Source organism: Rattus norvegicus, chromosome 3 (genome assembly GCF_036323735.1).
Source record: "Rattus norvegicus strain BN/NHsdMcwi chromosome 3, GRCr8, whole genome shotgun sequence".
Lineage (NCBI taxonomy): Eukaryota > Metazoa > Chordata > Mammalia > Rodentia > Muridae > Rattus > Rattus norvegicus.
The window spans coordinates 162,655,044-162,680,350 of NC_086021.1; the positions used below are offsets into that span (position 1 = coordinate 162,655,044).

Genomic DNA, 25,307 nt, shown 5'->3' on the forward strand with positions numbered 1-25,307 from the left:
TGTAAGTCACAGGCTCTGCACTGACCCACTCCTTAGTGTCCCCAGGAATCTGGAATCCTGTGTACACGTAAGAGCAAGAGTTACGCCTTTAATGTGAGAGCCTAGGAGGCAGGAGCAGGCCTGTCTCTGAGTTCACGGATAGCCTGGTCTACATAGTGACTTCTTGGCCAGTCAAGGCTACATAGTGAGATATTGTCTAAAATGGTGAGATACTGTCTAAAAAAAACACCAAGCAGAAGACTATAGTAATAGGCGTAATAAGAAAGATTGAAATCGGGGTTGGGGATTTAGCTCAGTGGTAGAGTGCTTGCCTAGCAAGTGCAAGGCCCTGGGTTCGGTCCTCAGCTCCAAAAAAAGAAGAGAGAGAAAAAAAAAAAAGAAAGATTGAAATCACAGCACAGAAAGCTGAGCCATGAGCTTGGTGTCGGTTGACGGGCAGCCTGGGTTAAGTAGTGAGGTTGGGTCCATCTGGGAATGGGCAGCACCGTCCCATCTGCTAGACCATTTCAACCTCATAGACCCCATTCCTGTCAGGCTCAGAGCCCTTGCTGGTCGACACCTCTAGCAGACAATTCTCCCTTCTAGTACCTTCTGACGAGGGAGCAAGAAGGAAACAGAGCTGCCTGGGGCCAGCCGCTCCCACACTGTATGTAGGAGTTTATCTTCTGTTCTTAGAGGCCTTGGCAGTTACCAGTCAAGCACCTTATCTGTGTCTGTGTGTCTGTAGGAGGCAGCTGTGCCTCCTGTGTGAGGACGGAATGGCCAGCCTGTGCCAAACACGTGCTCACTGTTCCCGTCAAAACTCTTGGGCTCTGGAGGATGGATGGACACTCTGAGGTATCTCTTTTTTTCCCTTATCCAGCAGGAGCCGCCCAAGTTGTACCCAGCGATTCCTGCAGCCAAAAGGAGGCCCATTAGGGTCCTGTCCCTGTTTGATGGAATTGCAACAGGTGAGTTTGCTGCTCTGATGGGACAATGAAGGAAGCATCTAGGCAGCTTGAGGTGTCTCCTATGTGACGATTGAGAACATTGGTAGCAGAGATGTCAGATGTGCTGCCCTCCACGGCTTCTCTGCCTTCTCACACCTCCTGGGCTTGTGTGTGTGTGTGTGTGTGTGTGTGTGTGTGTGTGTGTGTGTGTGTGTGTGTGTGTGACTGTGAGCTCCTGGGCTTGTGTGTGTGTGTGTGTGTGTGTGTGTGTGACTGTGAGCCTGTGCTTGCCCCACAGACACCTGTGGAGATCAGAGACAACGTCTGTGCTGTGTGGGTCGTCCATGTATCAGGCCTGGTGTCAAGATCCTTTTCCTGCCACTTTCCCTCCTGGCCCCACATGCATCTTGTTTTCCTTCTGTGCAAGCATCTGAGAGTCCTGGCGGACAGACAGATGCTGGGATAATCAGGCAGTGCTCTTCCGTCTTGTCTCCTCTCTGTTTTCTCCAACTTGTGTACCTGCAGGACTCGGTCAACACGCACTGCACTCAGGTCTTCTGTGGCTCATGGCGCCCTTCCTCCCTCTTTCAAAAGGTCACACTTTGTACCTCTTGCTTTTTAACTTTTATTCTTTTTTTTAAAAAAGATTTAAGGGGTTGGGGATTTAGCTCAGTGGTAGAGCGCTTGCCTAGGAAGCGCAAGGCCCTGGGTTCGATCCCCAGCTCCGAAAAAAAAAAAAAAGAACAAAAAAAAAAGATTTATTTATTTATTCTATATAAGTGCACTGTTGCTGTCTTCAGACACACCAGAAGAGGGCATCAGATCTCATTACAGATGGTTGTGAGTTACCATGTGGCTGCTGGGATTTGAACTCAGGACCTCTGGAAGAGCAGTCAGTGCTCTTAACCACTGAGCCGTCTCTCCAGCCCCTAACTTTTATTCTTACACTTTTCCCTCTACATGCATAAATACATTTATGTTCAATTAGGCAACATCTACTTTCCTCACTCCTGGTTCCTTTCGACTTTGTGAGATTACCCATTCCTGGAATAAGACAGTCAGAGTGACCCATTCCCTGAGGTCCCCTGGAGTTGACACAGATCCCCTAAGGATAACAGTGATGGAGTGAGGGTCTTCACTGTGCTGCAGGAGGATACCGTGGAGCTGATGGCTCCACACTTGGCCTCTTGTCCTCACATTTCTCTTGATTCTTCCACAGGGTACTTGGTGCTCAAGGACTTGGGTATTAAAGTGGAGAAGTACGTTGCCTCCGAAGTCTGTGCAGACTCCATTGCTGTAGGAACCATTAAGCATGAAGGACAAATCAAATACGTGGATGACATCCAGAACATTGCAAAGGAACATGTGAGGGTGGCCTTTATCTTGGGGTTCATCTCTTGCTTATTCTTCTATTCCCTGGACCTCGGTGTCATGCCGTGCCATCTCTTTCCCTCAGGCCCAGAGTTGTGGGTAGAAGGGAACCAGAGACACTTCAGAAACAGTAGCAAAATAGGAATAATTCAGGACTAATTCCTTTCAGTGGAATGGGACCGTTCAGGTTTTATGGGCTGTTACTGGAGTTGCTGACTAAGAAAATTTCTAGAATTGAGTTTTCTTAGCCACTTCGCTAAGAATCTAAGCTTTCTTTATTTTACATTAAAAACCAAACTTTCATTATTAGTAGTTAGTATTAGTATTATAGTGTGTGTGCATGCACATATGTGCACACACATGGATGTGGCTGGCAGTACTATGGCACATTTGTGGAGATGGGAAGATAAGTTGTGGATTCGGTTTGCTCCTCCCACCTTTACATGGGCTACAGGGATCACACTCAGGTAGCCACCTTGTCTACTTCAGAATCAAGGCTTCCATTCTCTCCCTCCTCAGGCTTATTCCAGGCTTTTGTGTTTTTCCCTCAGATTGACGAGTGGGGCCCGTTCGACCTGGTGATTGGTGGAAGCCCATGCAATGATCTTTCCTGTGTGAATCCCATCAGGAAAGGCCTGTTTGGTGAGCAGCCATTTGCTTTGGCTCACACAAATCTTACCACATCTACATGCTAGTCCAGGTGTGGTGGCCAGAGAAGAAGCTGTCTGCTTCTGTTCATTCTTTCGTAGCACCTCAGTCCTTATGTGCTACCTGTGCTATTTGCAAATCCTCAGCCCTCAGGAAGGTGTCAGTGAACAGTGCTCTGCTCCTCACCCTGTTCTTGTCTGGTCATTCGAGAGCCTAAAGGGATTGGAATGTGTTGGCCTTACTGATGGGGTATAGTGGGATTCTCTGTTCTCAGGGAATGTGTAGGCTTGTATTGACGCTTTCCATCAAACCCTGTTCTCTGATGTTCTTTTATGGACGTAGAGGGCACTGGCCGGCTCTTCTTTGAGTTTTACCGATTGCTAAATTACTCACGTCCTGAGGAGGAGGATGACCGCCCATTCTTTTGGATGTTTGAGAATGTGGTAGCCATGGAAGTTGGTGACAAGAGGGACATTTCACGATTCCTGGAGGTGAGTGGCCTGACTGTTAGGACGGCTTGGGTCAAGGAGTCCATGTCGGTACTGAAGTCTACTGAGGGCTGACAGGTGGGAATGGTTCCCTGGCTTGTGGCTAGATATGAGGGCAAAGTATATAGCACACGTTTGAATGCATTGCAGACATTTATCCCTAACGTAATCCTGTCCATGCAAAGCACCAGTGATGACACCAGCCTCTACTTCTACCTCAGACAGTTCCTTGTTTCCTCTTTCTTCTGAAAATAGTGGCTTTAGGAGTCACAGAGAAGTTAATTATCCACCACTTGATATATATCGAACCCTGTTGTAGGTAGATTTTTGGATTTCAGCTTCTTTCTTCCTTTTTTTTTTTTTTTTTTTTGGTTCTTTTTTTCGGAGCTGGGGACCGAACCCAGGGCCTTGCGCTTCCTAGGCAAGCGCTCTACCACTGAGCTAAATCCCCAACCCTCTTTCTTCCTTTTTAAATAAAATGTATTTATTTTCATTTCATATGCATTGGTGTTTTGCTGTGTGAAGATGTTGGATCCCCTGGAACTGGAGTTATAGACAGTTTTTTTAAAAAATTTATTTATTTTATATATGTGAGTACACTGTCACTCTCTTCAGACACACTAGACGAGGGTAACAGATTCCACTATAGATGGTTGTGAGTCACCATGTGGTTGCTGGGAGTTGAATTCAGGACTCTGGAAGAGCAGTCAGTGCTCTTACCCGCTGAGCCATCTCTCCAGCCCCTATGTTTGTTTAAGACACTCTTGTGTAGCCCAGACTTGTCTTAATCTCTTGGTCTTTTGGTCTCCATCTCTAAAATGCCAGGATTACGAGCGTGTGCCGCCATAACTGCACTGCACCTTAGTTTTCTGTAGAGCTTTACAACTTCGGCCTCAGAGGTGATAGAACTGGCTATTTTCCAACTGTCACGCGTGCTTGTGGCTGGGTGTCCTGAGCCAAGCATTGCCCACACTGCCTTTCCACAACTAGAGTCTGATTTAGCAGAGTTTGATGTAAAGTACCTCTACCTTTGAGCACATCCCGTCATTGGCATGACTCAGAGTGGGTGGGTCTGATCTGACTTATTACTCAGCATTCACAGGAAGAGATTAGCTGTCTTTGTCATTGCCCTATTGCTGTGAAGACAAACATGACTAAAGCAGTCATTATAAGAGAAATCATTTAATTGTGGCTTGCTTACTATTTCAGAGTTTTAGTCCATTATCACCATGGTGGGAGCATGACAACATTCAGGCAGGCATGGTGCTGGAAAAGTAGCTTAGAGTTCTATACCCAGATCCACAGGTATCCACAGGAAGAGAGAGTGAGCGAGCCTGGGACAGGCTTCTTCCAACAGACCTCACCTCCTAATCCTTTTAAACAGTTTCACTCCCTAGAACTCATATGTATATGAGTCTATGGGGGGCATTTTTAAAAAAATATTTATTTATTTGTTATATATAAGTGCACTGTAGCTGTCTTCAGACACACCAGAAGAGGGCATCAGATCTCATTAGAGATGGTTGTGAGCCACCATGTAGTTGCTGGGATTTGAACTCAGGACCTCTGGAAGAGCAGGCAGTGCTCTTAACCACTGGGCCGTCTCTCCCGCCCTATGGGGGTCATTCTTATCGAGTGATCACATTCTACTCTTTGCCTTCTTCATCAGGCTTGTAGTCATATCATAATGCAAAGTGCATTCAGTCTAACTTCTAATTTTCCCATAGTTTTTCACGCCTTCAACATTGTTTAAAAGTCAAAAGCTAGTGAGACTCCTGGCTATCTCTTAACTATAAAGTCAAAGTAAAAAACAAAAAAAAAAAAAAAAAAGGAGATCACACACTTCCAACATACAGTGGCACCAAGTATACATTACCATTCCGAAAGGGAAGAAAGGGAGCGTAGTGAGGAAGTGTTTAAACCGTTGCAAACTGAAAACCAGCAGGGCAAACTCCAAATTGCGCACCTCCATGTTTGATAGCAAAGCGCTCCTCAGATCTCCGTCTCTTCTTAGTTTCGTTGAGTGCAACACATTTCTCTCTCCTGGGCTGATGTCACACCCGGTCTACAGCCCTCTTGGGCAGCTATGGCTGATATCGTGGGTTCTCCAGTACATCCAGGCTTCATCTTCACAGATTTACATATGGCCTCTCTGGGCCTTTCTGCAGGGACAGCCCTGACACACACCTGTCCTAAGTGCCTTCTCTGAGCCACAGAGGAAGAATCCATAACTCCTTCCTTGTATTTCAGGCTCTAAAGCCAGATCCACGTGACTGAAGCTGCCACGTTCTGCTGCTTTGGGGAGCTGGAACTTGGGCCCCCCTTTTCAGTGACATCCATTATTGAAAGTTTCCCCCACTGCTGCAACTTTTCTTTGATTCCTTTTCACAAGGTGGAAATGAGGTTGCATGAGGCCTTACCTGGGGGTCACCGCTCCTTTAATTGCATTTAACATTAGGCTTTTCTTTAAACTTTTTATCTCCCTGAGCACTGGATTTAGCTTCATTACACTTCCTGGTGCTTCTTTTCTCTTCCAACTGAACACATGATATTTCTCTTTATCCAGCTTGGACCTTTTCATTATAGATCTGCATAAGAATGATTACTGGTAACTACACAACTCAGTCATCTTGAAATCCCACCTGTCAAAGGCCTTCATCCAAAGACTCTTCCATTTAGCCTCTGGCAGATTTTTAGGACTCCAGAAAGCAGCCACATTCTTTGTCAAAACATCACATGAATGGTCTCTAGACTAGTCATTAATATTCTCCCTTCTGAAACTTCTTGAGCTAGGCCCACATTGCTCTCAGCATAACAGCTCACACTCCTACTAGCATGCCCCACTTGTAAACTTTGGCATTCAGGTGCTTTTCTATACAAAGTTCAAAAGTGCACATTCTGCCAACAAGCAGCACGGTCGGGCCTATCACAGCAATACCCAACTCCTGGTACCAACTTCTGTCTCAGGCACTGTTCTGTTGCTGTAAATATCTCTGTTCCAGTGGGTAGCTAGGAAGGCCTTGTCACAGAGAGGTCAGACCTGGCTAAATGACACCCGAGTCTTGGTGCCTTCAGCAGCTCCCCTTCTCTTCCTACAGTGTAACCCAGTGATGATCGATGCCATCAAGGTTTCTGCTGCTCACAGGGCCCGATACTTCTGGGGCAACCTACCTGGAATGAACAGGTAAGAGCCCCAAGAGGGACAGGTAACAGACAGCAGAGTTATATCTAGGTCTTCTTTGACATTCCAGCTTTCTAGAAAGTCCTGGCTTTGGGTTGCTCTGGATAACTGAAGCACTGGGCAGGACTCCCCAGGCAGCTGCCTTGCTCCAGCTTCAGGGCAGGCATTTCTCAAGGTCCCCAGGAGGTCTGTGAGCACTGTCAAGGTCCCCAGGAGGACTGTGAGCACTGTCAAGGTCCCCAGGAGGACTGTGAGCACTGTCAAGGTCCCCAGGAGGTCTGTGAGCACTGTCAAGGTCCCCAGGAGGTCTGTGAGCACTGTCAAGGTCCCCAGGAGGACTGTGAGCACTGTCAAGGTCCCCAGGAGGACTGTGAGCACTGTCAAGGTTCCCAGGAGGACTGTGAGCACTGTCAAGGTCCCCAGGAGGACTGTGAACACTGTCAAGGTCCCCAGGAGGTCTGTGAGCACTGTCAAGGTCCCCAGGAGGACTGTGAGCACTGTCAAGGTCCCCAGGAGGACTGTGAGCACTGTCAAGGTCCCCAGGAGGACTGTGAGCACTGTCAAGGTCCCCAGGAGGTCTGTGAGCACTGTCAAGGTCCCCAGGAGGACTGTGAGCACTGTCAAGGTCCCCAGGAGGTCTGTGAGCACTGTCAAGGTCCCCAGGAGGACTGTGAATAATACAAGCCTCCCTGTTCTTATCTGCTGTGCTAAGGCTTCCATTGGCAAATGTTAAATGTCAAAGATACTATTCCTTCTGTCCCTGAGATGAGGTGGGCCCTGAACCTGGTGACCAATCATGGGCATAGCTAAGTAGCATAGTTACTGGCTCCCTCCAGTTTTCTTAGTCAGGAGCATTCCCCAGCCCTCAGGAATTTTTTTTTGAGATTTTAATTTATTTATAACATTTCTCCCTTGAAACCTTCCTCATACTCCTCCCTGCACTCCTTCAGACTCATTAGCCTTTCTTTTTATCAGTTATTTCTGTCTGCATATACGTACTTGTGTATACATATATATTCCTAAATATAATCTGTTGTGTCTATGTAACTTGTGTGACGTTTTCAGGGCTGACTGTTTGGCCTTGGACAACCAATTGGTGTGCTCTTCTCTGGGACAGCCACCCTCCGGCTCCCGGCTCTCCTCATTGTCTATAGCTCTTTGTGTAGGGTTGAGGCCTTGTGAGCTTTCCTCCATCCAGATTGGCGTGATCACCGCTGTTGCCCTTGTTCCCCTCACATCTGGATTGTCAGACCCAGTGTTTAGTTCTCAGTTTTAGACGTAAAACAAGTCGTCTGCCCAGGTCTCCGTATCTCTTCCTTTTGCGAATTCAAGAACAGCTTGCTAACCAAGATACAAAATGGGACTGCAGTAGCCATCCCAGATATGCAAATGAATTGAGCTGTGAAACACTTTCAGAAGGTTACAGTAGAAGCATAAACTTTTGGGAATTTGTCAAAGCGTGGACAGAGGTCAGAGGGTCTTGAAACAGCTCTTTGATAGTGTAAACTTTTTTAATTCAAACTTTTAAATTTTTGTCTCTTGGGTAGTTAAGATTTATTCAGTCAACCATCTAATTAAAACGTACCATATTCTTGTTTGGGATCACATGGGCTGGTTTGTTCAACAATTCAAGCTCTCTTTGCCAAGTCCTGTATTGCTGCCAGTTCAAAGGGGGACACAATGATGTCAGTGGCTCTTGTAGAGCAGACATATTCGTGGGAGGGGCGGAGAACACAGTGAGTGATTGTATGTTCAAGGTTGGGAAGGTGGCCTTGGAAACTAGGGTGGGGAAAGGAGAGGCCTCATCCGATGGAAATGAAGGAATGGAGCCGTTCCAGGCAGAAGGGAGGGCTCTGAGATACATGGTGGGTGGGATCCCTAGACCAGCTTGGAGATCAGTGTTCTTAGGTTAAGATTGACTTCGAAAGAGAGATGCAAATGTCTCTGGCTGAATAGAGCAGGCCTGTGCATGGTGCCAGCTAGTTATACACGGGCATAGGGCATTCCAAGAGATCAATTGCTTAAATTATTTGAGTTAATTTGAGGTCTACAGTGTCTAGGAGAAGGGAATAGAGTGGATATGGGGGCAGTAGTAAGGTGATGGTTGCAGAAGGAGCTGAGATGGTTGATTATTATGCCGCGTCCCAGAAGGTGCCATCCAGTGAGAAAGGAAATGAAGTTGGTGGCAGTGGCCTTTGTAGTTTGTAGCATAGCAGGGTATCTGAGCGTTTGTTTACACATTTGGTGGCTTCCAGGCTAAGATGATGGGACACTGTGAGTGGGCTCTGCTGGGTGACAGAGTGGATGTATGAAGTGTCAGTTGGCCCTGAGGCCTGGATCATCCAGTTTGTGCAGGTCTTTTCACTCTATAGCCCTGGCTGGCCTGGGATTCCTTATGTAGGCCAAGCTGGCCTCGAACTCACAAATATCCTCTTGCCCTCCCTCCTTAGTGCTGGGACAAATGCATTCACCATGCTCGGTGTTTGTATGACTCTTAATCCTTGAGTCTACATAACACTGAGCACTCCATGCCCCTTTTCTCCTGACCCCTTACCTCATTTAGGTCCATGGAGGATGCAAAAGGGGATAAGGAGCCAGCGAGATGGCTCAGTGGGTAAAAGAACTTGCTCTACAAGCCTCATGGCTGAGTTTGATCCCTAGAACTCCTGTAAAGGTGGGAAGAGAGAACTGACTCCTTTACAGAATTGTCCTCTGACCTCCAAACATGTACTATGGCATGTATGTCCATACACATTAAATATATATATATACATATTTATATATGTATATATATATATTTAGCAGTAAATACATTTTAAAAGAAGAATTAGGGCTAGCATTGGGCAGCTGGAAGTTAGGATTGAGGGAGATGCTTGGTGTGAATTCTCAGGCCCCGATGTCATTCATTCATTCTTCATTTTGACTTTGAAGTTCCTAACTGGGGCCATTACGATGTGGATGACCCTACGTGCAGATGTTGTGAGGACTCTCGTTCTATATCTTTTTTTTTAAAAGATTTATTTATTTATTTTGTATATGAGTACACTGTAGCTGTCTTCAGACACACCAGAAGGGGACATCAGATCCCATTACGGATGGTTGTGAGCCACCATGTGGTTGCTGGGAATTGAACTCAGGACCTCTGGAAGAGCAGTCGGTGCTCTTAACCACTGAGCCATCTCTCCAGCCCTCGTTCTATATCTAATCCTGTCACCTTGTTTGTCTCTGCATTTGCAAAACAGGTTGCCAGAGAGAAAATGAAAAGTTTGCATGTCCTCCCCGCCCCACCAGGATGGCACCCAATTAAAAGCCTCCTGAGTTTCGTTTCCAAAGTGTGGGCTCTTCATATGAAGGTGACCCACCAACTCTAGGTCAGCGGCTCTCAACCTTCCTTAGGCTGCGACCCTGTAATACAGTTCCTCATGAAGTGGTGACTTCCAGCCGCTGTAAAATTATTGCTACTTCTCATAACGGAAATCTTGCTATTGTTATGAGTTGTAAAATAAATAGTGCCCTCCCCAACCCTGTGAAAAAGTCATTCCACTTCCAAAGGGGTCGAGACCCACAGGTTGAGAACCATGGATTTAGACCAAGCTCCTCTGTCATACTTTCTTGGTAGTGCTCCTGTCCCTGTGTGGGAACCCAGCCTTGTCTAGTACTAAAACTTACAATTCAGAGAAACTCTACCTCTGGGCATGGGGTTGTATTCTCCAGAGACTAGTGGACCCTTGACCTTACCACATGGACTTGTGTGTTTCCATCCTGTGATTGAGCATTGGTCACTGCCAGAATACGCTTGCAGGAAGCAGATTCTCCCCTCCCTCGTCTGACTGGTGAGGTCTCACTTGGACCTCCCGGGCAGACACTGGAGAGTAACGGGTTTTGGCTGTCCCCAGGCCTGTGATAGCTTCAAAGAATGATAAGCTCGAGCTACAAGACTGCTTGGAGTTCAGTAGGACAGCAAAGGTAAGATGTGGAGTGCTCTATGACACTGGGACCATGGCTCTCTCCTCATGGTGCCTGCTCATTCCCTCACGGACTCCTGGTGCTGGGCCTCTTTCTGTCTCTCCTTCCAGTGCAGAGTAGGTGATGCTCTGGATAACTGAGAACTAGATGCCACCGAACTCTGCGTGGTTAATGTTGGACACACAGGGCCGTGCTGCAGATGCTCTGAGGACTAACAGTGCTGGATGCTGCTGCAAAAGGCTATGTGCTGTGAAGTCACAGACACGCAGGAGGGCCTCCATGTCTGCCTAAGGCACAGGCCTGCTGCTCAAGTTCTGGTGGCATTCTGAATCCAGATGCTTTCTGCTCTTTCACGACCCTTCTGTCAGTAACTGCTGTCTTGGCCCCCATGTGATCCTTCACAGTCACTTTTGGATAAATGTATGTGTCTGGTCCTCCCTGTTCATTGACTTGGCATTTGTGGGACACATAAAGAATCCCTTCCAGTCTGTCTTTCTTTCCTCTCCCTGTGTATGTCTGTCCCTGCCACCTTTCCAAACCCATGGCTTCTGTCCTCTGTCCCCTCTGGATGCTTCTGAGCCCGAGCCCACTTGGAAGCCTTCTGTGCTCACCCTGCGATGTTTTGTTCTCCAGTTAAAGAAAGTGCAGACAATAACCACCAAGTCGAACTCCATCAGACAGGGGAAAAACCAGCTTTTCCCTGTAGTCATGAACGGCAAGGATGACGTTCTGTGGTGCACTGAGCTCGAAAGGTGAGCGCATTAGTTACTTTTCTGTTGCTGTGATAAGACACTAGGACCGAGGACATTTCTAAAACAAAGAGTTTCTTTGTGCTTACACAAGAGAGACAAGAGTCTATCAAGCAGGGCAGTAGGAAGCATGGCAGGCAGGGATGGTGGCTGGTGTGGCAAGCTGAGAACTTACATCTTGAGCTGCAATCATGACAGCAGAGAGAGAGAGAGAGAGAGAGAGAGAGAGAGAGAGAGAGAGAGAGAGAGAGAGAGTACTAGACATGGTAGAATCTTTAAACTCACAAAGCTCTTCCCTGCTATAGCAAGGCCACATCTTCTAAACCTTCCAAACGGCATCACCAACTGGGGACTGTATTCAAATGTCAGAGCCGATGGGGTGTTTATCATTCTAATCCCCACAGTGGGCAAGGCTATACTTGGAAAGGGAATCTGTGGGTCAGAGACAGGAAGGGAATGTGTGGTCAGAACCAGCAGCACACACAGCAGTTGCTTGTCTCCATTCATCAAGGCCCCAGTGGCCCTAGGTAGTGGGGTCAGCATAATAATGCATTTTTCAGAATTAGTTTTGATTTCCCCACAGAAATGGTGACACGTTGATGACGAGAAATCTCAAGCATAAGGTCATTATATAGTGAGATAGTGCTGCTTGTCTGCCATCTGCACTGCTCAGACAATTTTCTGTTCCAACCTCCTGGGTTCTTAGGAGATTGGGAAACCCCACAGCTCTTATGGCCACACTCCTCACGGGGTGGCTGACCCTCCTTGGTCACAGTCTGTCTTTAACCTTACATTTTATTGGGCTAAGTTTTCTATTGTCACGTGAAGACCATCTCTTGGATTTCAAGTTTGTTTGTTTTTTTTAATGTTAGCTTTGTTCTGAAGACTTTTATAGTAACTATTTTCATTATAAATTTCAGTTCTGGTTTGCTTTCTTTTTTAATGAATAGATTTAATACAAATGTATTTTTTGGGGGGGGTGGGAGGCAAAGTCTCACTCCATAGCTAGTCTACTCGGTAGCCAGCCTGGAACTCAGTATGTAGCCTAGGTTGGCTACAAATTATCTTGCTTCTGTCTCTCATTATACTCTTCAGTGCAGCACTATCGGCATGAACTAAACACAGCCTGGAAAGTTCCTTTCTGGGCTGGTGAGAGAGAACAGCAGGTAAAGGCGCTTGTCACTCAAGCTAGACAACCTTAACTGGACCCAGAAAAGTTGTCCTCTGACATCCACATACAAACACATACACACATGCATATACACCAACTAAATTTAAACAGTCGAAACAACCATTTCTGATTCATAGAAGAAACTGTAGATAACATTGCTCAGTCTCTCCATGAGGTGGACTCTTCTGATCTGGAAAGCCTAGCAAGAAATGTGATTTATGTGATGGTGATAGTACATGACCACAGACAGGTGATTCTGAGGCTTGGTGCAGAGCGATGATACAGTGTTGCTGTCAAAGCAAAGGGCAATCCTGGGGTCAGCCACGACTCCATTGTGCTGTTCCTAGAATTCATTATGAGCTATAAGCGAGCCTTTCTTTAAAATGTTATTACATGTGCATTGCTGTTTTCCCTCTATCTATGTCTATGCTTGGACCAATGTCATAGGCAGACTGAATTCCAAATTGTACTCAACTGAATTGGGGTTGAAAATCTGGGGTGTGTGTGTGTGTGTGTGTGTGTGTGTGTGTGTGTGTGTGTGTGTCTGACATTGTTTTTTCTTAAAGAAACTGCAGGGCTGAGGTGATGGTTTGTCCCGCAAGTGTGTAGATTTGAGCTTGATGCAGGTGTGGTAGGTAGAGCAGGAGGATCCCTGGGGCTTGTTGGTCAGTCAGTCTAGCCTAATCTGAAAATTCCAAGAGGCTCTGTCTCAAAAAAAAAAAAAAGTGGATGTATGTCCATTAGAAATAACTCTAAGGACTGAGGATACCTCTAGCCACACTTACACACATACATTTCTCTATCCCAAGAAATTGCTAAACTTCTCCCATTGTGTTTTGAAGTCAAATACAAGACTGGCAATCATTCATGGATTAATTAACACCAGGCCTTTAAGAATGGTCCCTGGGCTCTTTCCTTCCTCTGCAGCAATCCTACTGCCAGAACTTCACCATGTCCATTCTCAAGATCCATGCCAGAGAGATCTTTGACTCCCATGGGAATCCCACCATTGAGGTGGATCTCTACACCGCAAAAAGTCTCCTCCATGCTCCAGTGCCCAGCGGTGCGTCCACTGGCATCTACAAGGCCCTAGAACTCCGAGACGATGATAAGACCCACTTCATGGGGAAGGGCATCTCAAAGGCTGTTGAGCACATCAATAACACGATTGCACCTGCTCTGGTTAGCAAGAAACTGTTGTGGAGCAGGAGAAGATTGACCAGCTGATGATCGAGATGGACGGCACGGAGAATAAATCTAAGTTTGGTGCAAACGCCATCCTGGGAGTGTCCCTGGCTGTCTGCAAGGCTGGTGCCGTGGAGAAGGGGGTGGCCCTTTACCGTCACATTGCTGACTTGGCCGGCAACCCTGAAGTCATCCTGTCCGTCCCAGCTTTCAATGTGATCAACGGTGGTTCTCACGCTGGCCACAAGCTGGCCATGCAAGAGTTCATGATCCTGCCTGTGGGGGCATCCTCTTTCTGGGAAGCCATGCGCATTGGAGCAGAGGTTTACCACAACTTGAAGAACGTCATCAAGGGAAAGACGCCACCAATGTGGGTGATGAGGGTGGATTCGCACCTAACAGCCTGGACAAAGAAACACTGGAGCTGCTCAAGTCTGCCATTGCAAAGGCCGGCTACACTGACCAGGTTGTCATCGGCATGGATGTGGCTACCTCCGAGTTCTACAGGGCTGGCAAGTATGACCTGGACTTCAAGTCTCCAGATGACGCCAGCCGGTACATCACACCCAACCAGCTGGCCGACCTGTACAAGTCCTTCATCAAGGACTACCCAGTGGTGTCCATTGAAGATTCCTTTGACCAGGACTACTGGGATGCCTGGCAGAAGTTCACAGCTACTGCAGGCATCCAGGTGGTGGGGGATGACCTCACAGTGACCAACCCTAAGCGGATCGCCAAGGCTGCAGGCGAGAAGTCCTGCACTGCCTCCTGCTCAAAGTGAACCAGATTGGCTCTGTGACTGAGTCTCTGCAGGTGTGTAAGCTGGCCCAGTCCAATGGCTGGGGTGTCATGGTATCCCATCGATCTGAGGAGAATGAGGACACTTTCATTGCCGACCTGGTGGTGGGGCTCTGCACTGGGCAGATCAAGACTGGTGCCCCCTGCCGATCTGAGCGCCTGGCCAAGTACAGTCAAATCCTTAGCATCGAGGAGGAGCTAGGCAGCAAAGCCAGGTTTGCTGGCAGGTCCTTCAGGAACCCCCTGGCCAAGTAAGGCATGGGCCGGAGATCTGTGGAGCTACCAGATCCTCTGTCCCTGATGTCATCCAGGCAGCTCAAGGCTGGCCCAGTGCTTGCCCCTCCCATGTCACTGCTTCCTTAGACGTCCACCCCTGACCACATGGAGCCCTGCTGGAGCCCCCAGCTTTGTAATCATGTGATCGGTCTGAATCATTGTTCCTGTCACCTGACTTTCCAGCTAGTGTCTGGAGCCCTCAGAACTCCAGCCTAATCTCTAGGGTGCCCACACCATCAAGACTCCCCCAGTGGTTTACATGCAAAAATAAAAGCCGCAGAAGCACACCCCCCCCCCAAAAAAAAGAAGAACGGTCCCTGGGCAGCAGCACATAAGGATCTGGGCACAGTCCCTGAGCAGGAGACACAAGACAGCACCAGTGCCCTGTGACTCAACAACCAGCGGTCAGCAAGTGTCCTTAGGAAGCAGAGGAACTAGCAGTCTGGAAGGGTCCTTTAAGCCCAATCGTCCGGACAGAAGGCATGGGGAAGGGTAACTGCGGGCAGAGGCAGTGACAACCTGATAGCTTTACTAGGCCTGGACTTGCAGAACACAGCTGTTCTTGGTGTGCTGGGGACATATATGGGCCCTTCTAACCTCCTGTCTTTTCTCTCTGTCTCTCCCAGGATCTTCGGCTTCCCGGCTCACTACACGGATGTGTCCAACATGGGCCGTAGTGCCCGCCAGAAGCTGCTGGGAAAGTCCTGGAGTGTGCCAGTCATCAGACACCTGTTTGCCCCCTTGAAGGACTACTTTGCATGTGAATAGTTCTACCCAGGACTGGGGAGCTCTGGGGTCTTGAGGTTAATGCCAGGAATTAGGAGTCATACTGATCCTTGAAGCACCCCAGCCCTGCCTTTCCTTGGCTCACCTTTGTGGGCTCTCACTTTATAGTCAGCTCTCTCCTGCTCAGTGATAGCAGTGCCTCCTGGCCCTACAGGGGAGCTTCCTGTGCACGGCTCAGACTAGCATCTTAGAGCGGCCCAACATGCTTCTCATGGTTTTCTCGACCAAGACTTTAAAACCAAGCCAGGTGGTAGTGGTGCACGCCTTCAACCCCAGTATTTGGGAGGCAGAGACAAGGATCTGTGAGTTCAAGGTTAGCCTGGTCTAAAAGTGAGTTCCAGGACAGCCTGGGTTACACAGAGAAACCCTGTGTTGAAAAACCAAAACCATCTAACCAACCAACCAACCAACCAACAAACCCAACAAACAATAGGGGAGCCATGTGATGACATGGGGAAAACGTGCTTTGTTTCCACAGTTTTTCTGCATTTTTAGGCAGAAGCATAGAGTTTGCAGTTTGTTTAAATATTAAAGTCAATATTTCCAACAATAATCTCATCTGCACTTTGTTTTTCTGTGGAAGTAAGCTGTTGGCTATCCATGCATCAAGCACAGGGATGACTGTGGTCCCCAGGGGCTCATGGAACTTGAGATCTCTTTGCCATGCCCTTAGAACTCCACCATCAGCATCCCCCAAGGGGCTCCTGACAGTCCTTGCTTCTGCTTCATTTGCTGCTGCTCCGGGGATGACAGCGGGCTAAAAAGGCCCATTTAAACCTTGGTAGTCTAGTTTTATTTTCTGTTGCTCTTGTCTGCTGGGCCCAGTGGCACAGGTTTAATGCCAGCATTGGGGAGGCGGAGACAGGCCGGTCTTCAGGTCTATATATTAAGTTCCAGGCCAGCCAAGGCTATACAGAGAGATGCTGTCTAAAACAAAGCAACCCCTCCCCTATAGAAAACCAAAACCAAACAAAACCCCACATTGTGACCAAAAGCAACTTAGAAAGGGCTTATTTGTTTTACATTTCCAGGTCACGCACCATCACTGAGAAAAGTCAGGGCAGGAACTGAACCAAAACCATGGAGAAATGCTGCTTACTTGCTCACTCATTGGTTAACTCAGTTAGCTTTCCTATACAGCCCAGGCCCACTCACCTAGGGACAGTGATGCCCACAGTGGGCTGGGCCCTCCCATACCAATCATCAATCAAGATGATCTTTCACAGACATTGCCACAGACTAATCTGATTTGGACACTCCTTCAATGGTGACTCCAGATTGTGTCAACTTGACAATTCAAACTCACTAGGACATTTGGAGAAGGCTTGATTGTCACACCCATCTCTAGATGTCTGAGGATGCTAAGAGAACACGCATGCAGAAGAACATGCTTCCTGATTTCTACAGCTTCTCACAACTTCCATGAGATTCTGCTGAACCTTGCTGCTCAGTTATCCAGCTGACATGGTGTGGGGTAGCTACCTTTAGTGACCAGGCCATTTGGGAATGGCTCTTGTGATTCTAACATGCTTTTTAAGTTTTTAATTTCAATTCTCATGAACATGACCACCACCACCACCACCACCACCACCACCACCACCACCACCACCACCACCATCACCATCATCATCACTGTGTATGTGTAAAGCACAGCATGTGTGTGGAGGTCACAAGATAATTTTGTGGGATAGGCTCTCTTTTCACCTTTACATAGGCTCTGGGCATCACATTCAAGTCAAAAGTGGGTACAGCAGGGCAGGCACCCACTGGACCATCTCACAGACACTTAACATAATCTTTTATCAAGACTGTGGTTTACAGTGAGTTGAATGCACAGACTAACGTCATATTTATTGACCATTTAAAGATATACTTGTTCCTTCACAGTTAAAACTGCAACTGCCTCTGGTAGCTCCTCCTTAGTTTAGCTGGAGTCAGCTAGCATCCAAGGTGTCTTAGTCAGGGTTTTACTGCTGTGAAGAGACACCATGACCAAGGCAACTCTTAAAAGGACAACATTTAATTGGGACTGGCTTACAGGTTCAGAGGTTCAGTCCAATATCATCAAGGTGAGAACATGGCAGCATCCAGGCAGCCATGGTGAAGGAGGAGCTGAGAGTTCTGAATCTTTATCTGAAGGCCACTGGGAGAAGACTGGCTTCCAGCCAGCTAGGATGAGGGTCTTAAGCACATGCCCACAGTGACACACTTACTCCAATAAGGCCATACCTTTTAATAGTGCCACTCCCTGGGCCAAGTATATGCAAACCACCACACAAGACGCTACACACCCAGAGCCCACTGTGACATGCTCCCACCTTTAGCTAAGAAGGGGCCAGGGAGAGCATTGCTCACTTACTAGCATGTAGAATAGAGAGTAAGAAGTACATGGGGGTGCATGTGACCCCCTATCAAACTCACACTGATCCTCTCTGCCTCATGGTGTGTCATGGCTTGTCATGATACCTTCATAGGTCACAGTCTCACAGGGTCTGGCTCAGAGCAGACAAGGTGGGGAAGAAGCTTTGCAAGTGGAAGAATGGGAAACCACAGAGGTTATTAGAAAGCTACCCCCGACTAGAGCTTCCCTGGGGAGATTTGCCATGGTGACACAACAATTAGCAAAAGTTGGGGCCTGTATCCTCTACTCCCTGAGGACTCCAGACCCAAGGGATGGCTGCCACACAATCAAGCCATCTTGTATACAGCACTGTACCAAATGCCAGGACAGGATGAAGCAAAATAAACAGCTCCCTCCTCAGACTCTCAAGAGAAGAGGCCGACAGGCCCTCCAGGTGAGGGGGTCTGGGGTGTCTCAGCCTGCTTGTGGGGCAGATGGTGGAGGTCTTGAGGGAGCTGTTGTAATCTGTCATTCTTCTCTGGACGGGCTAGGCTTGAATTTGGGTGACCAAAGCTGTGCAGCTATAGGAAAATATGAAGATATTGGGACAAAGGTTGGGGTTGGCATCCCATGTAGGCCTTGCCTCGTGCTCTTGTGGGCTTGTGTCTGGGGTCTGACACATTGCTGTGTTGTCTGGAGCAGATGTTTTAATTTCCAGAGTTTTTAAATTCGCATTTGAAAGGTGGGAATGGCACACCCCGTGTACCACTGGGTTAGTGAAGTCCTTGGGAGGGATCTGGAGAAAATGCTTTGCTTGGTGCCTTACGGGCAGCAAGGCTTACACTTGTGATAGACGGCATCCAGAAACCGAAGGCCATCCATCATCTCCGTGTTAAAGGCAATGAGGATGGTGGTAATGAGAGCGGCAGGCAACAGTTAAGAATCATGATGTCCTTAGAAAGGACCGGGCAGTATCACCCAGATGTTCAGCAGCTGCTTACTGATGCTAGTGCTGGCAACAGCAGGCACTGCGGTCTCCGTGCCCCTTGTTAGGAAAGAAGTTGAGGCTTTGGGTGCAAGGTTAGGATCTTGTCTGGGTTTCAGACCTGGTCCCGGGTCAGCCCCATGGCTGTGATGATGGTGATTCTCCCGTTTTTCTTCCATCCTTCTTGTTTTCTACTAAGTGGTTAAGGGTCTGCACCGGGTGTTTTTGGTTCTTTATCCCTCTCTGGAGCCAGGTGATCTGGGTTCCTGTGCCGGTGGCCCATCCCTCCGTGTGAACAAGGGCATTCTGGTATCTTCTTTGGGCCTCTCCATTCCCCAGCTATGGAGTCTCAGCCTTTCGGGCTCAGCCTTTTGTGGCTCAAATGATTGTTTGGGAAGCAAGGCTGAGAGCTGTTATTTCCTAGCAACTGCTGGGAGGCCTGACCACTGCAATTAGAGGGAAGAGGGCTGGGAGAGGCCCCTTCACGGGGTCACACAGGCTTAGGGGTAGCAAGTAGAAGTCTCATCCCCAAAGCCAATCTATCTTTGCTCTTTGATTCTGCTTGGGACTTGTCTTGCTTGGCTTGGTAGACAATCTGGGCAGCCTTTGGCATTTGTACAATGTTACCTTCTTGCTACCTTTTCACGTTTCATCCGGTTCCACTGCTCTTCTTTCTCTTTTCCTATCTTGCTTCCCTGCTTTCTGATTTTCCTGTCAAAATTTATTGAGTTTTAAACTTGGAATTAAATTTATTATTATTAGTTGTTTTTTGAGACAGGGTCTCACTGTGTCGTCCTGGCTGTCCTAGAACTCACTCTGTAGACCTGGCTGGCCTTGAACTCAGAGATCTGCTTCCCTCTGCCTCTCTAGTGCTGGGATTAAAGGTGTATGTCACCACCACTACCCAGCAAGCTAATTTTTTTATATGTATTAATTTGTGTGTGTGTGTGTGTGTATGTGTGTGTGTGTGTGTGTGTGTGTACAGAGTAACTTGTATCCAGACTGGACTTGAAGTTGTGATCCTCTTGCCTTCAGCTGCAAAGTGCTGGGATTCGAGGCTGGGGTCACCATACCCAGTTTCTAAACCGTTTGCCTGTCAGGATGGAATTCTCTTTTCCACTTATTTTCTGGCCTTCTCTGATCAACATGTGAGGAGAAGATTAACTCGGTGTGTTAGTTACTTACCTTGTTACTGAGAGCAAGTCCATCAGGTGTGTCAGGACAGCATGGTGACAGGCCTCTCTGTGGAGCTGTGAGCATGTGGCAGTGCATTCACATCCCAGTGGCAGAGGAAACAGACAAAGGGTAATGCCAGCATTCAGGTGGCTTTCTTCTTTCCCCCTTTCCGGTTCAGTCCAGAACCCCAGGCTATGGGAAGGTCCCTTCCATGCTCAGCATGGGTCTTCGTCCTCAGTTAAACCTCTTGGAAAATGTCCTGCCCTTGCAGTCACGACTAGACTCTAAAGATCAAATTGTCACTACAGATTAATGGCAGACTGATCAGGCCATGAGTGCTTCTCTCTTCTGTCATGGAGTCTGTGTGAGTTTTATTTCACAAGCTCTGATTCTGACACCTCCTGAGACTGCTGTGTTCTGGAACTGAGTCTGTATTTCACTCCTGTACTAGAAGCACCCCCACCTGAGCCCAGATAAGAGGATGTAGCCCAGGCTGGCCTCGATCGCATAGTCTTCCAACCTCAGCTCCCAAATGCTAGGATTTCAGGTGTGTACCACCACAGCCCTCTTGAAGAACTACTGACCTTTCCCAATGACCTCATCCCCACATTAATGACTTCACATCCTAAGCAGAATGCCTGTAGAGAATGAAATGACGAAGTTATACAATTTGATAATTGACATGAAGGAGAAGGACTCAGACCTCACTGACATTTATTGAGCAGTTACTGTGTGCAAGGTGCTAAGAACTTTACGCAGGGCTAGGGTAAAGTGCTTGCCATCCATGCATGAGGGACAATGTTTGGATCCTGTCTTAGGGTCTTATTGCTGTGAAGAGACACCATGAGTTCTACATCTTCACCCGAACAGACTGAGCATCCTCAGGCAGCTAGGAGGAGGGTCTTCAAGCCCCCCCCCCAGTGACACACTTCCTCCAACAAGGCCACACCTTCTAATTGTGCCACTCTCTGAGCCAAGCATATGCAAACCATCACAGATCCTCAGGATCCCCCCACTCCCCCCCAAAAAAGCCTAGAGGGTAAGCAGCCCCTCCATAATCTCAGTACTTGGGAAGCAGAGTCAAGGATCCACAGGGTAAGCTAACTGGCTAGACCAGAGAATTGGTGAGTTCAAATGCTTCAAGTTCACCCTGCTTCAGTATACAGGGTGAAGAGTGATGGTGGAAGATTCTTGATATCAACTCTGGGCTTCCATACCTGGGCATAGATATGCATGCACACTGGCACACGCATACAAACATGCATGCACACACATATACACGGGCATAAAAAATTAAATGTGCAAAAGAAGAAAAACTCGATACAGACCTATTTTCTCCCAGGGGTGCTGGAGGACCCTTGTATCTGTTAGACAACTACTCTACTGTTAAGCTACGATCCCAGTCAGTACATAGCTTATTTAATTTCAATTCCTAGCAGAGGCAGGGCTTAAACCCAGATCTACTAGCCTTGTTACTTTGAATGTCTTTAGTGTAAAATGACATTATCAAGGTTGCCCTGAAGCATTTGCAAATATTTTGGGTTGATTATTGTTGTCGATCCTTCATTATAATGTTAATTTTTTAAGAGTCTCACATAGCCTGGGCTGTACATGGAGTTCCTGACCCACTACATTCCGAGGTCACAGCATGCTCTGCTGTTTCCTCTTGTTGTATTTCTATATATTAACCCTTTTAAAAGGGTGGTAGCTCATCTTTTGGGACCAGTGTCAACTCTGGGACATCTTCCCGTGCTGCAGAGTGAAGTCGAGTCTCTTGTAATACGCTTGGAGTTCTATTCACCATGGAAACTGGCAGTGTGCAGGCTGGGAAGGCAGCTGGCCCAGTGATCACCTAGCCCGCCCAAAGCCCTAGGTTTGATCCCTAGTATCACATAAAGTGGGCGTGGTAACACACAACTGTAATCCCAGCACTCAGGAGGTGGAGGCTGGAGGATCATTAATAAGTCATCCACTGTTCCCTTTTCAGATTCCTAGCCAGTCCTGGCCTTCAGCAACTGGGACTAGGCCCAGACTCTCTGGGAACCTGTGCACACAATGTAAGCACCTTGCTATACACTACCTTTGCCTAGTCCTTACTCTGATCTTTTAGTAAACCAAGTTTTGAGTCACTGATGTATCTACTTTGTCTCCTCTTCCAGAGTAGAAACTGTAGGAGGCCAAGGGCTATGTTTAGTTTTAGCTCACCAGCAAATGCCCTAGGACCTGTTTAGTTAGAGAGAAGAAATGCTGGCAGCCAAGCCTGGTGGTACAGGCCTGGAATCTGAAAAGTAGCAACAGCAGGGTCAAGAGTTCAAGGTTATCCTCAGCTACATAGGAAGCTGGAGACTCATCTGAGCTATGTTAAACCCTGTCTCAAAAAGAATTGAGGCTTATGAATAAGAGCTATTGTGGCAGAGAAAGCATTCTGTGACCTGGATCCAATGCTGTGATTCTGGGCAAGTCAACTGGCTTCTCTGAGCCTGCTTCCTCTGCTATGAAAAGGTGCAGTTCATCCTTTTATCCTACACACAAGCACTGAGACACAGTCTGGAGCTAGAACCAGAAACCACCTCTATGCGAAAGCAGAAGATAAAGGCATTAAAAGGGAAACTTCTTTTGCAGTGCTAAGAATAAACCGGATGATATTGCAGGTTCTCTTAAATGGTGACTTCGTTTTTTATTAAGGTGCTGTGCTGGGCAGTTTTTATATCACCTTGACACAAGCTAAGGTCATCTGAGAGGAGGAAAGCTCAATTAAGAAAATGCCTCCATAAGACAAGCCTGTAGTGTTTTCTTAGTCATTGATCAAGGAGTCTCAGCCCATTGTGGGTGTGGCTAGGTGGTCTAGGGTTGTATAAGAGAGCAGGCTGGGCAAGCCATGAGGAGTAAGCCAGTAGCCAATATCCCTCCATGGCTTCTGCATCCACTCCTGGCTCTAGGTTCCTGCCCTGTTTTCCTTCAGTGATGAACAGAGATATGTATGTGTTAGCCAAATAAACCCTTTCCTTTCCAAGATGCTTTGGTCATCTTTCATCGCAGTAATTGTAACCCTAACTAAAACAGGCCCCTGATCTTTTTTTATTAAAAGACAAAGTTTCACTGTGTACTCTCTGGCTGGCCTTGAACTCAGAGATTCACTTGACTTCTGCCTACTGAGTCCTGGGATTAAACGTTCCCACTACCATGGCAGACTAATTTATTTGTGGGCATATTTGTGTGTGTGGAGGCATGGGAGGTGGCACCACACATATGTGTTAGTCAGAGGACGATTTGCAGGACTCAGGTCTCATCTTCTATCAATGGGTCCTAGGGATTGAACTCACGTTGTCAGGTTTGGGGTCATGCACCTGCTAAAGCATTTTAACGGCTCTTTTTTCTTTTTTGAGACCAGATCTTGTTGTGTAGCTCTGGCTAGCCTGCTACTATGTAGACCATACTGGCCTTGAATTTACAGTGATTCTCTTTCCCATCCAAGTGTAGGGGAGTAGCCCAGCACTCCCAGTCAGTTTTTTTTTTTTTTTTTTTTTTCTTTCTGAGACAAGGTCTCATGTGTCTCAGGTTGAACTCCCAAACGGACGGTCTGGGATGATGACAAAACCATTTGCTTCTGTGGTGTTGGGGAGCGAAACCAGGGATTCATGCATGCTAGGCGAGCACTCTACCAACTAACCTTCCTTCTGAGCCCAACCAATAATCCATTTTTTGTCAAACCCATTTTCTTCTGGGCTACCGCAAACCTGAATGTGCAACTGGGCTCCGCCTCCTGATAGAACTCCCACGTCATTGGTCGTAACTGACCACGTGCCCAACAGGGCTTGCTCCCCGCCCCCGGGCATGCCAGCTGTCGATCAAGGACTCGGCCCCGCCTCCGGCTCGCGGGCCAGTCTCTATAAAAGGCCGGGCGGGCGATGACGAGCCCCTGCGTCGGCGCGTCACGGCGGGGTGCGTGTGAGGTCATCGCGCGCGGGCGGGCGGGGTCCGACGGTTTGAACGAGACGAAGACAGAACCGGAGCCGGGCGCGCGGACTGCGGACGCGGGTCCTGTGAGAGCCGGTGAGGCGGCTGGTGGGCCCGGGCGGCGGCAGCAGTCAGGAATTCACGGGAGGCGGCTCCTCGTGAGCGGTGTGGCGCCGCGCGGGCAGTGGGGAGAGGGGAAGGGCGGGGCTGTGACCCGGTGCGCGGCCTGGGCCGGGGGCGCGCGCTCCGTTGTCCCGGGGGCGGAGCGTGGGCCGGAAGTGGGGGCTGCCTAGTGGTGACCGGCGAAATCTTGGCTTTGCGGCTGGGCCCGGCGGGTGTGTATTCGCGGGCTCGCGGGCTCGCGGGCGCGCGTGCACGCTCGAGGGGCGCGGTGGGGACCCTTAGTGTAGGACGCGTCGTTGCATAATGGGTGGGAGTTGGTCCGCGGAGTTGGACCCCAGAGTGCGACCTTAGGCAGGCGCTTCAGCCTCCCGGTGCCTCAGTTTCTTCATCTGTAAAATGGAGACAGTAGGATTAAGCATAGAAAGGTCTCAGCGCGGTGCTTGGCAGAAGTAAGGCGGTCCGCGGGTGGTTTTTGAGTGCCTGGTAAATGCTAGGCCCCGTTTTCATCAGAGAGTAGACAGGCAAAGACATGCTTTCTAGGAGTCTGCTTTGTGGATAGAGAGTTAGGAGGCAAGAAAATGAATACATGGCCAAGATAATTTCTGTAATTACTGTAAAAGGGTGATACCAGTACTGCAGGGTACAGCCTGACCTCTGCACCTCAGTGATGAGGATCCGGCGGCCCATTGAGGGAAGTTAAGCTAGGCCTGATGTCTGCTGGTGATGAGATGTCTTGAAGAGCATTAATCAAGATAGCTCTTTAATGGGCACTTACTGTGTATAAGGCATTGTGTAAAGAGCTCGATGTAGCATTGTGTCATTTAATAGTTACATTGTCTTCAAGAGATGCTATCTTCCTTTCTTTTTCTTTCCCTTCTTTTGTAGTTTGCTCATTTTATTTTCTCTGTGGTGCTGGGAGTTGACTGCAGTTCCCCCACTGTGTCGCTGAACTGCTCATCACCCTTTTACGGAGGCGAGTCTGAGACTTTGAGTAGTGGAATGACTTGCCTTATGTTGCCCAGCAAGTAACTCCACTCCAGAGTCATAGCCCGTGTTACCCCTTCTCCTCCATCTAGAAACTGTTTCGTACAGGTGGGACTTTTGTTATGGTGTCAAAGTGCCAGCACATAGAAGGTGCTTCGAGGAGGTGTGCTTTTCTGTTAGGGTTTACCACTCG

General features: G+C 48.1%; 1 protein-coding gene and 1 pseudogene across 4 annotated transcripts in view; both read left to right on the plus strand.

Annotated features, from left to right (window-relative positions):
* Dnmt3b-ps1 (DNA methyltransferase 3B, pseudogene 1) overlaps nucleotides 1-15,741 on the plus strand; it is a 58,043-nt pseudogene extending 42,302 nt beyond the window's left edge.
* Nucleotides 15,742-23,976: 8,235 nt separating this feature from the next.
* The window catches only part of Mapre1 (microtubule-associated protein, RP/EB family, member 1), a 28,148-nt gene continuing 26,817 nt past the window's right edge, over nucleotides 23,977-25,307 (plus strand). The window contains exon 1 of one of the 4 annotated variants that reach the window (XM_006235295.5): nucleotides 23,977-24,103. The gene's annotated coding sequence lies outside the window, so the exon portion shown is untranslated. Of the gene's footprint in view, nucleotides 24,104-24,211; nucleotides 24,343-25,307 lie in introns of those variants that run through there. The other 3 variants (NM_138509.3, XM_006235294.5, XM_039104099.2) reach the window with 3 other exon arrangements.